The 12,357-nt window shown below is 47.2% G+C and overlaps 1 long non-coding RNA gene across 1 annotated transcript in view; it reads left to right on the top strand.

The window, feature by feature from the left end:
* Window positions 1–10,630, top strand: part of LOC140727634 (uncharacterized) — a 112,925-nt gene extending 102,295 nt beyond the window's left edge. The window contains exon 3 of the long non-coding RNA XR_012098887.1: window positions 10,392–10,630. This is a non-coding gene — a long non-coding RNA (uncharacterized lncRNA). The remainder of the gene's footprint in view (window positions 1–10,391) is intronic.
* Window positions 10,631–12,357: the final 1,727 nt, after the last annotated feature.

Here is a 12,357-nt window from a genome sequence, read left to right as displayed (position 1 = left end):
CTATGATAGTGGATATTAGAATTACTGAGTGGTAGTCATTAGGCATATTGCCATGTATTTCTTGGACTCATGGTTGATAATGGCCTTCTTAAAGCAGGTGGAAACAACAGAAAGAAGCAGGGAGAGGTTAAAAATGTTTGCAAATACCCCCACCAGCTGTCTGCACAGGATCTAAGTACACATCCAGGAACACCATCTGGGCCAAATGCTTTCCACAGGTTCACTCTCCAGATGGCTAATCTAATACCTGCAATGGTGAATGTGGGTTCAGCTGCACTGTAAAGATGTGTGGTGACGTACTCATTCCCTTCTGTCCAAAACAAGCACAGAATGTGTTCTAAACACATCAGGAAGGGAAATGCTGTTGTCGGCAATGCTGTCCGATCTAATTTTGTTGCCTTTTAAGCATGTAAGCTCTGCCATAATTGACAGCTGTGTTGGAACTCAATTTTAGTCTGGTGCAGTTACTTGTCATCTTTAATAGCTTTACAGAGGTCATATTTTGGTTTCTTGTAAAGGTCAGGTTTAGTTGATTTGAATGCAGCAGAGCTGAACTTTAGTAGGGTTGTATCTCCCAGTTCATTTGTGGATTTTGGTTTATCCTTTTTGGTACAGTCCTTAACATGGTGTGTGAAGGAAGAGAAGCTGGTGCAGTTACTATTACAAGAGAGAAGGTGCTCAAAATGCTAAAAGACTTAAAGGTACATAAGTAACCCAGACCAGATGAACTGCACCCTGGGGCTCAAAGGTAGCATTAGAGATTGTTATGGCATTAGAAATGATCTTTCAAAAATCATTGGACTCTGGCATAGTGCCAGAGGACTGGAAAATTGCAAATGTCACTCTGCTCTTTAAGAAAGGAGGAAGGCAGCAGAAAGGAAATTATAGACCAGTTAGCCTGACCTCAGTAGTTAGGATGATGTTAGAGTCAATTGTTAAGGATGAGGTACTGGAGTACTTGGTGACACAGGACAAGATAAGACAAAGTCAGCATAGTTTCCTTCAGGGAAAATCCTGCCAGATGAACCAGTTGGAATTCTTTGAGGAGATTACAAGTAGGATAGATAAAGTGGATGTAATGGATGTTGTATACTTCGACTTTCAGAAGGCCTTTGACAAGGTGCCACACATGAGGCTGCTTGCCAAGTTAGGAGCCCGTGCTATTATAGGGAAGTTACTAAGACTTACTAGAGCACTAGAGTTACTAGAGCATTGGCTGATTAGAAGAAGGCAGTGAGTGGGAATAAAAGGACCCTTGTCTGCTTGGTTACCAGTGGTGTTCTTGTGGTGTTCCACAGGGGTCGGTGTTGAGTCCACTTCTTTTTATGCTGTATATAATTGATTTAGATGATGAAATAGAAGGCTTTGTTCCCAAGTTTGCAGATGACATGAAGATTTGTGGAGGAGCAGATAGTGTTGAGGAAACAGGCAGGATGCAGAAGGACTTAGACAGACTAGGAGAATGGACAAGGAAGTGGCAAATGAAATATAATGTTGGAAAATGTATGGTCGTGCCTTTTAGCAGTAGAAATAGATGCACAGACTATTTTCTAAATGGGGAGAAAATCCAAAAATCTGAGATGCAAGAGGCCTTGGGAGTCCTTGTGCAGAACACCCTAAAGGTTAACCTGCAGCTTGAGTCAGTGGTGAGGAAGGCAAATGCAACATTAATATTCATTTCTAGAGCTCTAGAATACAAGAGCAGGGATGTGATGCTGAGGCTTTATAAGGCACTGGTGAGGCCTCATGAGTATTGTGAACAGTTTTGGGCTCCTCATCTTGGAAGAGATGTGCTGGCATTGGAGAGGGTCCAAAGGAGGTTCACAACAATGATTCCAGGATACGAGGAATGTTTGATGGCTCTGGGTCTGTACTCGCTGGAATTTAGAAGGATGAGGGGTGATCTCATTGAAACCTTTCAAATGTTGAAAGGATGTTTCCATTGGTGGGAGAGTCTAGGACAAGAGGACACAGCCTCAGGATAGAGAGGCACATTCATTCAAAACAGAGATGCAAAGAAATTTCTTTGGCCAGAAGGTGGTGAATTTGTGGAATTTGTTTCCACGTGCAGCTGCGGAGGCCAGGTTGTTGGGTGTATTTAAGGCAGAGATTGATAGGTTCTTGACTGGACATGGCATCGAAGGTTACGGGGAGAAGGCGGGGAAATGGCATTGAGGAGGAGAGATAAAGGATCTGCTATGATTAAATGGCGGATCAGACTCGATGGGCCAAACGGCCTAATTCTGCTCCTATGTCTTAATGTCTTAAAAATTGGTTATGCATCTGTCTATGTTCTCTGCACTTGGGCCTACTTGACACAATATGTAGATAAGCCTACGAGAGGAGAGGCTGTACTTGATCTGGCATTCGGAAATGAACCTGGTTGGGTGTCAGATCTCTCAGTGGGAGAGCATTTTGGAGACAGTGATTATAATTCTGTCTCCTTTACCATAACATTGGAGAGTGATAGGAACAGACAAGTTAGGAAAGCATTTAATTGGAAGTAAGGGGAAATGTGACACTATCAGGAAAGGACTTGGAAGCATAAATTGGGAACAGATGTTCTCAGAGAAATATATGGAAGAAACGTGGCAAATGTTCAGGGGATATTTGCATGTAGTTCTGCACAGGTACGTTCCAATGAGACAGGGAAAGGATGGTAGGGTACAGGAACCGTAGTGTACAAAGGCTATTGTAAATCTAGTCAAGATGAAAAGAAGAGCTTACAAAAGGTTCAAAAAACTAGGCAATGATAGAGATCTAGAAGATTATAAGGCTAGCAGGAAGGAGCTTAAGAAAGAAATTAGGAGAGCCAGAAGGGGTCATAAGAAGGCCTTGGTGGACAGGATTAAGGAAAATCCCAAGGCATTCTACAAGGATGTGAAGAGCAAGAGGACAAGATGTGAGAGAATAGGAGTGACAATCAAGAGTGACAGTGGAAAAGTGTGTACGGAACTGGAAGAGATAGTACAGGTACTTAATGAATACTTTGCTTCAGTATTCACTAAGGAAAAGGATCTTGGTGATTGTAGGGATGACTTACAGTGGACTGAAAGGCTTGAGCATGTAGATCATATATGTCAAACTCAAGGCCCGCGGGCCAAATGCGGCCCGCGGTGGAATTATCTTTGGCCCGCGAGATAATATCTAATTACTATTAAAGCTGGCCCCAGTAATCGAAGCACCTATGGCGTATGATATGGCTAATGCTGAGTTTATTCAGGTACCAGGTTTTCAGGGTTTTTAGTGTTTATTCGGCAGTCTTCTTCATAAGAAACGGAATTTGTAAAGTGAAACACTTTGTAGTTATAGCAGAGACTGAGATACATGAGAGCAGGCTGAAAAAACGGAGGCAACAAAAGCTGCGTTCGCACGCGTCCGACTGATCTGGCCCGCATGAAGCTGCATTTTGCTCAATCCGGCCCGTGACCTAAAATGAGTTTGACACCCCTGAAGAAAGAGGATGTGTTGGAGCATTTGGAAAGCATCAAGTTGGATAAGTCACCGGGACTTGACGAGATGTACCCCAGGCTACTGTGGAAGGCGAGGGAGGAGATTCCCGAGCCTCTGGAGATGATCTTTGCATCATCAATGGGGATGGGAGAGGTTCCAGAGGATTGGAGGGTTGCGGATGTTGTTCTATTATTCAAGAAAGGGAGTAGAGATAGCCCAGGAAATTAAAGACCAGTGATTCTTACCTCAGTGGTAGGTAAGTTGATGGAGAAGATCCTGAGAAGCAAGATTTATGAATATTTGGAGAGGCATAATATGCTTAGGAATAGTCAGCATGGCAGTGTCAAAGGCAGGTTGTGCCTTATGAGCCTGATTGAATTTTCTGAGGATGTGACTAAACACATTGATGAAGGTAGAGCAGTAGATGTAGTGTATATGGATTTCAGCTAGGCATTTGATAAGGTACCCCAAGCAAGGCTTATTGAGAAAGTAAGGAGGCATGGGATCCAAGGGGACCTTGCTTTGTGGATCCAGAACTGGTTTGCCCACAGGAGGCAAAGGGTGGTTGTACACGGGACATATTCTGCATGGAAGTCAGTCACCAGTGCTGTGCCTCAGGGATCTGTCCTGGGACCCCTACTCTTTGTGATTTTTATACATGACCTGGAAGAGGAAGTGGAGGGATTGGTTAGTAAATTTGCTCATGACAAAAAGGTTGGGGGTGTTGTGAGTAATGTGGACGACTGTCAGAGTTTACAGCAGGACATCAATAGGATGCACACTGGACTGAGAAGTGACAGATGGAGTTCAACCCAGATAAGTGTGAGGTGGTTTATTTTAGGAGGTCAAATATGATGGCAAAATATAGTATTAATGGTAAGACTCTTGGCAGTGTGGAGGATCAGAGGGATCTTGGTGTCCGAGTCCATAGGACACTCAAAGCTGCTGCACAAGTTGACTCTGTGGTTAAGAAAGCATACGGAGCTTTGGCCTGCATCAATTGTGTAATTGAATTTAGGAGCTGAGAGGTAATGTTGCAGCTGTATAGGACCCTGGTCAGACCCTGATGCACCATCAATAACTCTCGGAGATGTGAGTTAAGGTATATAGGATATAGGCTTTTATTGGCTGGAAGAAAGCACAAGCAGCAAGTGACCATCACACCACATCCTGGAGACTGAGGAAGGGGCTGTGCCTCCAATCGCCTTTATACCGGGGTCTGTGGGAGGAGCCACAGGAGCAGTCATTGGGGGGGCGTGTCCAGACAGGTGTATGTAGTTCACCACATTCACCCCCCCCCCCCTTTGTTTTAAAAGAGAGTCCCCATGGGGCGAATTTTCTACTACTACAGCGTACTAGTCCACGTACTACTGGGGGTTCGCTTGTAGTAGGTGAACTCTCTTGACCAGCGGGGAGTATTTATTGCTCCTCGCATGTTTCCGGAGCAGCACTGGCCCTGGGGACGTCAGCCAAGCCGGTAGGGTGGTCCCAGTGGCAGACTTCCTGGGAAAAGAAAAGAGGCGCTCATGAGGGGTGGCATTGGTGGACGTACATAACAGGGAGCGGATAGAGTGGAGTGCCTCGGGGAGGACCTCCTGCCATCGAGAGACCGGCAACCCCTTTGACTTAAGGGCTAAAAGTGTGGCCTTCCACACTGTGGCATTCTCCCTCTCCACCTGTCCATTTCCCCGGGGATTATAGCTCATGGTCCTACTAGTAGCAATACCCCTAGCCAGCAGGTACTGGCGCAGCTCGTCACTCATAAACGAGGACCCTCTATCACTGTGGATATAGCAGGGATATCCAAACAGAGTGAAGAGCTGGTGCAGGGCTTTTATGACGGACGTGGCAGTGGTGTCGGGGCAGGGGATGGCAAAGGGGAACCGCGAGTACTCGTCGATAATGTTGAGAAAGTAGACATTGCGGTCAGTGGAGGGAAGGGGGCCCTTAAAGTCAACACTCAAAGGGCCGGGTGGCCTTGATAAGTTGCACCTTTTCAGGACGGTAGAAGTGCGGTTTGCACTCAGCGCAGACTTGGCAGTCCCTGGTCATCGTCCTGATGTCCTCAAGGGAGTAAGACAGGTTCCGGGCTTTCACAAAATGGTAAAATCAGGTGACCCCCAGGTGGCAAAGATCTGCATGGAGGGCGTATAGCTGGTCGAGCTGCGCGCTGGCACACGCTCCCTGGGATAGGGCATCAGAGGGCTCACTGAGCCTTCCAGGCCGGTACAGGATATCATAGTTGCAGGTGGAGAGTTCTATTCTCCACCACAAAATTTTATCATTTTTGATTTTGCCCCGCTGTTGGTTGCTGAACATGAATGCAACCGAGCGCTGGTCGGTCAGCAAGGTGAACCTTTTGCCGGCGAGATAGTGCCTCCAGTGCCTAATAGCTTCCACTGTGGCCTGGGCTTCTTTCTCCACCATGGAGTGCCAAATTTCAGGGCCTTGAACGATACGAGAGAAGAATGCTACTGGCCTGCCTGCCTGATTGAGGGTAGCAGCCAGCACAAAGTCGGAGGCGTCACTCTCTACTTGGAAGGGAATGGTCTCGTCCATCACATGCATCGTTGCTTTGGCAATGTCCCCTTTAATGCGGCTGAAGGCTGCGCGGGCCTCGGCAGAGAGGGGAAATGTGGTGGACTTGACCAGGGGGCGGGCCTTGTCTGCGTAATGGGGGACCCATTGGGCGTAATAGGAAAAGAAGCCCAGGCACCGTCTGAGGGCTCTGAGGGTGGTGGGAAGAGGGAGTTCTAACAGGGGGCGCATACGGTCGGGATCAGGGCCAATGACCCCGTTCTCCACAACATACCCAAGGATAGCGAGTCGGGTGGTTCTGAACACACACTTGTCCCTGTCATAAGTAAGGTTCAGGGCTTTGGCCACTTGGAAAAATTGTTGGAGGTTGGTGCTGTGATCTGGCCAGTCGTGACCACAGATGGTGATGTTATCCAGATATGGAAATGTGGCCTTCAGTTGGCACTGGTCCACCATCCAGTCCATTTCCCTCTGGAAGACAGAGACACCATTCGTGACACCGAAGGGGACGCATAGGAAGTGATAGAGCCTGCTGCCCGCCTCGAAGGCGGTATAGGGGCAGTCCTCCGGGCGGATGGGGAGCTGGTGATGAGCGGATTTCAGATCTATGGTCGAGTACACCTTGTACTGAGCTATCTGGTTGACCATATCCACGATGTGGGGTAGGGGGTACGCGTCAAGCTGCGTGAACCTATTGATGGTCTGGCTATAGCCCACGACCATCCCATTTTTCTGCCCGGTCTGAACAACAACCACCTGGGCCCTCCAAGGATTTGTGCTTGGCTCAGTGATCCCCTCCCTGAGCAGCCGCTGCACCTCAACTGAATGAAGGCCCTGTCCCCCGCGCTGTACCTCCTGCTTTTAGTTGTCACAGGTTTACAGTCGAGGGTCAGGTTGGCGAACAGCGTTGGGGGAGGGATCTTGAGGGTGGAGAGGCTGCAAGTGGTGTCAGTAGCGCAGCTGTCGGCATGGTGCTGGGTGGGATGTGCGGGTTGGTGTGTGTGTGTGGTCAGTAGCGGGGTATATGATGAAACCCCACAAAACTGAGGATTCCTGACAGTGAGTGGTGGGAGGGGCCCATCATATGCCATAGTCACACTTTTTAGGTGGCTCTGGAAGTCCAGCCCCAATAGCACAGGTGCACACAGTTGAGGCATGACCAGTAGAGCAAAGTCCCGATATTCTTTGCCCTGCACCACCAATGTTGCTACGCAACCCACCTGGATGTCTGTGGAATGCGACCCAGAAGCCATTGTGACCCTCTGGCTTACCGGCCATGTCACGAGTCCGCAGCATTGCACCGTGTCCAGGTGAATAAAACTCTCAATGCTGCCCACGTCAAATGTGCCCCTCCACCAGGATGTCCATCATTGACCTTGCAAGCTGGTGTGGGGCGCTTTGGTCGAGGGTTATGGAGGCCAGAGTTGAATCGCCGTCTTGGTGCCCGATAAGCACCCATGGGTCGGAGGCGAGGCGAGGTGGCGCCGACAAAGATGGCCGCCCCCATGCCTCGCACGAGGCGGGCAGGCAAGATGGCGGCGACCAAGATGGCCACCCCCATGCATCGCACGCGGCGCTGCTTGACCCTGCTCATGGTTTAGACTTACAGACCTTGGCGAAATGGCCCTTCTTTCCGCAGCTGGAGCAGGTAGCTTCTCGGGCCGGGCAGCGTTTTCTGGGGTACTTTTCGAGTCCGCAGAAGTAACACTGTGCGGACATGTGACTGGCAGCAGCTGAGGTCGATTCGCCAGTGGAGTCTGCGGGGTCTGCGGGGTCTGCGGCGTCCACGGAACCGGCGGGAGATTGTGCGGCTGGACAGCGTCGGCGTTGTGCAGAGCAGCCTCCAGCGTGTCGGCCAGCTCGATCGCCGAGTGTAAGGTAAGATCGGAGTTTTCCAGCAGCCACTGGCGCACATACACTGACCTGATCCCTGTGACGAAGGCGTCTCATACCAGGAGCTCCGCATGCTGTTCCACCGTCAGTCCCTTGCAGTCGCTGGCCTGCACGAGTGTCTGTAGGGCCCGGACAAACTCGGCGCTCGACTCTCCAGCCCACTGCTGCCGCATCGCTAAAGGATGTCTTGCGTAGACGGTGTTCACCGGCCGCAGGTACTGTCTTTTGAGGGTGTCCAGTGCCCCTTGGTAGGGCGGCAGGTCCCTGATAAGGGAGTATACTTTCGGACTGACTCTGGAAAGGAGGATTTTGTGCATGGTAGCAGGCTCAGTCACGCAAATCTCTTCCAAGTATGATTGGGAGCATGCAAGCCAGAGTTCAAAGGCAAGAGCTGCTTCTGGGGCTTGAGGATCAATGTCCAATTTTTCCGGACGTAAAATACTTCCCATGTTTTAAAATTTCCAGCCAATAAAATTGATGCACCATCAATAACTCTCGGAGACGTGAGTTAAGGTAGGCTTTTATTGGCTGGAAGAAAGCACAAGCAGCAAGCGACCACCACACAACATCCTGGAGACTGAGGAAGGAGCAGTGCCTCCAATCGCCTTTATACCGGGGTCTCTGGGAGGAGCCACAGGAGCAGACAGCAGGGGGGGGCGTGTCCAGACAGGTATATGTAGTTCATCACAGACCCCACTTGGGGTACTGTGCTCAGTTCTGGTCGCCTCGCTATAGAAAGGATGTGGAATCTATAGAAAGGTTGCAGAAAAGATTTACAAGGACGTTGCCTGGATTGGGAAGCATGCCTCATGAGAATAGGTTGCGTGAACTCGGCCATTTTTTCTTGGAGCAACGGAGGATAAAGGTGACCAGATAGAGGTGTATAAGGTGATGACAGGCATTGATCATGTGGATATTCAGAGGCTTTTTCCCAGGGCTGAAATGGCTAGCACAAGAGGGCACAGTTTTAAGTTGCTTGGAAGTAGGTACAGAGGGGTAAGTTTTTTACGGAGAGAGTGGTGAGTGCGTGGAATGGGCTGCCGGCGACAGTGATGGAGGCAGATACGAAAGGGTCTTTTAAGAGACTCCTGGACAGGTACATGGAGCTTAGAAAAATAGAGGGCAATGGGTAACCCTAGGTAATTTCAAAGGTGAGGACATGTTCGGCACAGCTTTGTGGGCCGAAGGGCCTGTATTGTGCTGTAGGTTTTCTATGTTTCTATGTTTCTAAGCCTTGGTTAGTCAGTTTGCAGATGACACTAAAATGTGTGTTATCATAGATAGTGAAGATAGCTATCTAGAATTCGATGGTATCTTGGTCAGCTGGGTAAGCAGGCTGGGGAATGGCAAATGGTTTAGTTCAGATAGGTGAAAAATATTGAATTTTGCGAGGACAAAGGAGGGTAGGACTCTCACAATGAATGGTAGAGCCTCCAGGAGTGTAGTAGAACAAAGAGTCCTCGGATTACAAGTACATGATTCACTAAAAGCAGTATCTCAGGTGGGCAGGATGGTGAAAAAGAGCATTTAGCATGATAGCTTTCATCGGCTCGAACGTTCAGTATGGAAGCCAGCATGTTATATTGCAGTTGTGTACCGTATTGCTGCCCCAAAATAAACTTCACAGCGTAGGTGAGTGATAAACATAGTTTTCATTCTGATTTGGAGTAATGCTTTTAAATGTGGTCACCCTGCTATAGGAGAGATGGTATTGATCTGGAAAGGGTGCAGGGAAGATGTACAAGGATGTTGTCAGGATTTGTGTGACTGACATAGAGAGAGCTTGAGCAGGCTAGGACTTTATTCTCTGAAGTGTAAAAGAATGTGGGGTGATCTTCCAGAGGTATATATAGTCATGAGGGCATAGAGAGGATGAATGCATATAATCTTTTACTCTAGGTTAGTGAATCAAGACATAGAGGGCATAGATTTAAGGAGAAAGGGTAACACACACACAAAATGCTGGAGGAACTCAGCAGGCCAGGCAGCATCTATGAAAATAAAATACAGTCGGCGTTTCAGGCTGCAGCCCTTCAGCAGGTTTTGGGTGTCAGCCCAATGTGTCAACTGTATTTTTTCTCCATAGACACTGCCTGGCCTGCTAAGTTCCTCCAGCATTTTGTGTGTGTGTTGCTTGGATTTCCAGCATCTGCAGATTTTCTCGTTTGTGATAGGAGAAAGGGTATCTAGGCTGAATTGATGTATCTGAGACAAAGTGCTTGCTTCCTTCCGTATGAGTCTGTTTCTGTGATCTTATTTTTACTACAGCCATCTGTCCATCTACATCTCTTCCCTGTAATACGATTTTACATCTATACTCTGAGATAACTTTCTAAGTTCAGTTCTTTCCTTCATTTTTGACCTTCTATCTCCCGTCTGGCAAGATTCTGAACAACTCCCTTAGGGTATTAAAATCCCTGCATTTTCTGAGGCTTCAATTTGGTAAGTTAAGAAGATGAACCTTATGTACAAATATAGTTATTTTACTGAAATATTCCATTCTACAGTTTGGAGATGAAACAGATGGAACATGGAAGAAATATCCAGATCCAAAGTTTAATCACACAGCAGAGCAGCGAAAGGAAGAAACTCCGTCATCTTGGACTGACAGACTTTTAAAATGTGGCTATCAGAATCACAGCTTCACCCCTGAAGAAAGATCAGAGGGTGTGGTTCTGATCAAAATGATTGAATGGCCAAAGCCTCCCAGACCTAATGTGCCTTTTCAGAAAAGCAGTGACCCATCACGTGCATATTTTGTTATTTTAAATTCTGGAAAGACTTTCTACGTTGGAGATCAGTTACAGGTGATGGTGCGTATGTACGATTTTGAAGAAAATCCGAAGCAATACGGGGGTGACTATCTCCAAGCCCGGATCCACACTCCAGAGTTGAAAGCCGGTTCAGCAGGAACGGTTATAGATCTCCAAAATGGAACTTATCACATCAATTTTACCTTATTCTGGCCAGGAGAAGTCCACATGTCTGTTTCTTTGGTTCATCCCAGTGAAGGGGTTCAAGCCCTTAAAAGAATACGGAAGGAAAACCCAGAGAGAGTGTATTTTAAAAGCACTTTCAAATCGGAGAATACCTTGCAGATCACTGTGTGTAATTTCTGTTTGTCGCAAACTAAACCACTCTGTAACTTTACTGATCTCAGGACTGGGGAGCCCTGGTTCTGTTACAGACCAGAGAAGCTTCCCTGCTCATCTCGTGTCAACCATGCGATGGGAGGTTATATGAAGAACCTCTTAATTGGAGAAGAATTGCATTATTTTCAAAGGTATGGTAATCATTCTCATTAGATACTAGCATTCATTTTCTTCACATCTATAAACTTGTTTCATAAACTAATCAAATTAATTTCTTTAAAAGAGCAGTGTGATTCATCTCTGTAAGCTGAAACCATGCATCTGGCTGAAATTCTCATTGAGCTTAAGGAATACAAGGGGTGGCAGGTGCTGCAGAGATATTGAACTGTCGCTGCTGATGCAGGGTCTCGGCCTGAAACGTTGACTAGCCCTCTGCCTCCACAAGTGCTGCTTGGCATGCCCACATCCTCCAGCTGTTTGGTTTTTGCTTTCTTTTATCCCTTCTGAGGATGGGAGATTATTGTTGATCTGGAAGTATAAGCACTTTAATGTGGAAAACCTCCAAAACTGTGGTGGTAGTGGGCATAATCACACTCAGATCACGACAATCTGCCTACCACGAAATGCTGTAGATGGTCTGTAAAAACCAATTTCTATTGGAGCCTAGTAATATCTGACCTGTTGCAAGATTCCTGTAGTCTGAAACCTGAGCAAGACTTGGTTCCATTGCCAGCCTTTGGGCATTGGTGGTTAGGTTATTCGTAAATAGATGTGACTTAGCAGAAGTACCCATGACCCCTTTGATCACTATTGACAATTCACAGAATAAAAAACTGACAGTGTAGTAAATCACACACATGTGATTCTGCAGATGCTGGAAATCCAGGGTAACACGCACAGAATTCTGGGAGAACACAGCAGGTCAGGCAGCGTCTATGGAGTGGAGTAAACAGTCATCATTTCAGGCTGAGACCATTTATCAGGTCTTTCTATCCCTGTCCAATGCCTCGGTAAAGCTCATGAAGTTGTGGTCACTGACTCTGAATTGCTTTTCCACTGAGAGATCTCCCACCCGACCAAGTCTACTATGACCGCCTCTATCAGCCTGTATATATAATATGCAAGCAATCCTTTCTGGATGCATCTAACAAATTCCACCTTATCTAAACACTAAGGTGCTGTCAATTAATATTAGGAAAGTTGAAATCACCCATGACAATAACCATGTTACTTTTGCAATTTTCAAAAATCTCTCTCCTGATCTGGACTTAGTGTCTCTAGTGTTATTGGATAGCCTATGAATGTTCCTAGTAGAGTGATCGCTCCCTTCATATTCCTTACTTCCACCCACACTGACTCAGTGGACATCCTCCCTTTCTAC

The sequence above is a fragment of the Hemitrygon akajei genome, chromosome 5, assembly GCF_048418815.1.
Source record: "Hemitrygon akajei chromosome 5, sHemAka1.3, whole genome shotgun sequence".
NCBI lineage: Eukaryota > Metazoa > Chordata > Chondrichthyes > Myliobatiformes > Dasyatidae > Hemitrygon > Hemitrygon akajei.
The sequence above is the reverse complement of the archived record's forward strand: the minus strand, read 5'-3'. Positions and strand labels throughout refer to the sequence as shown.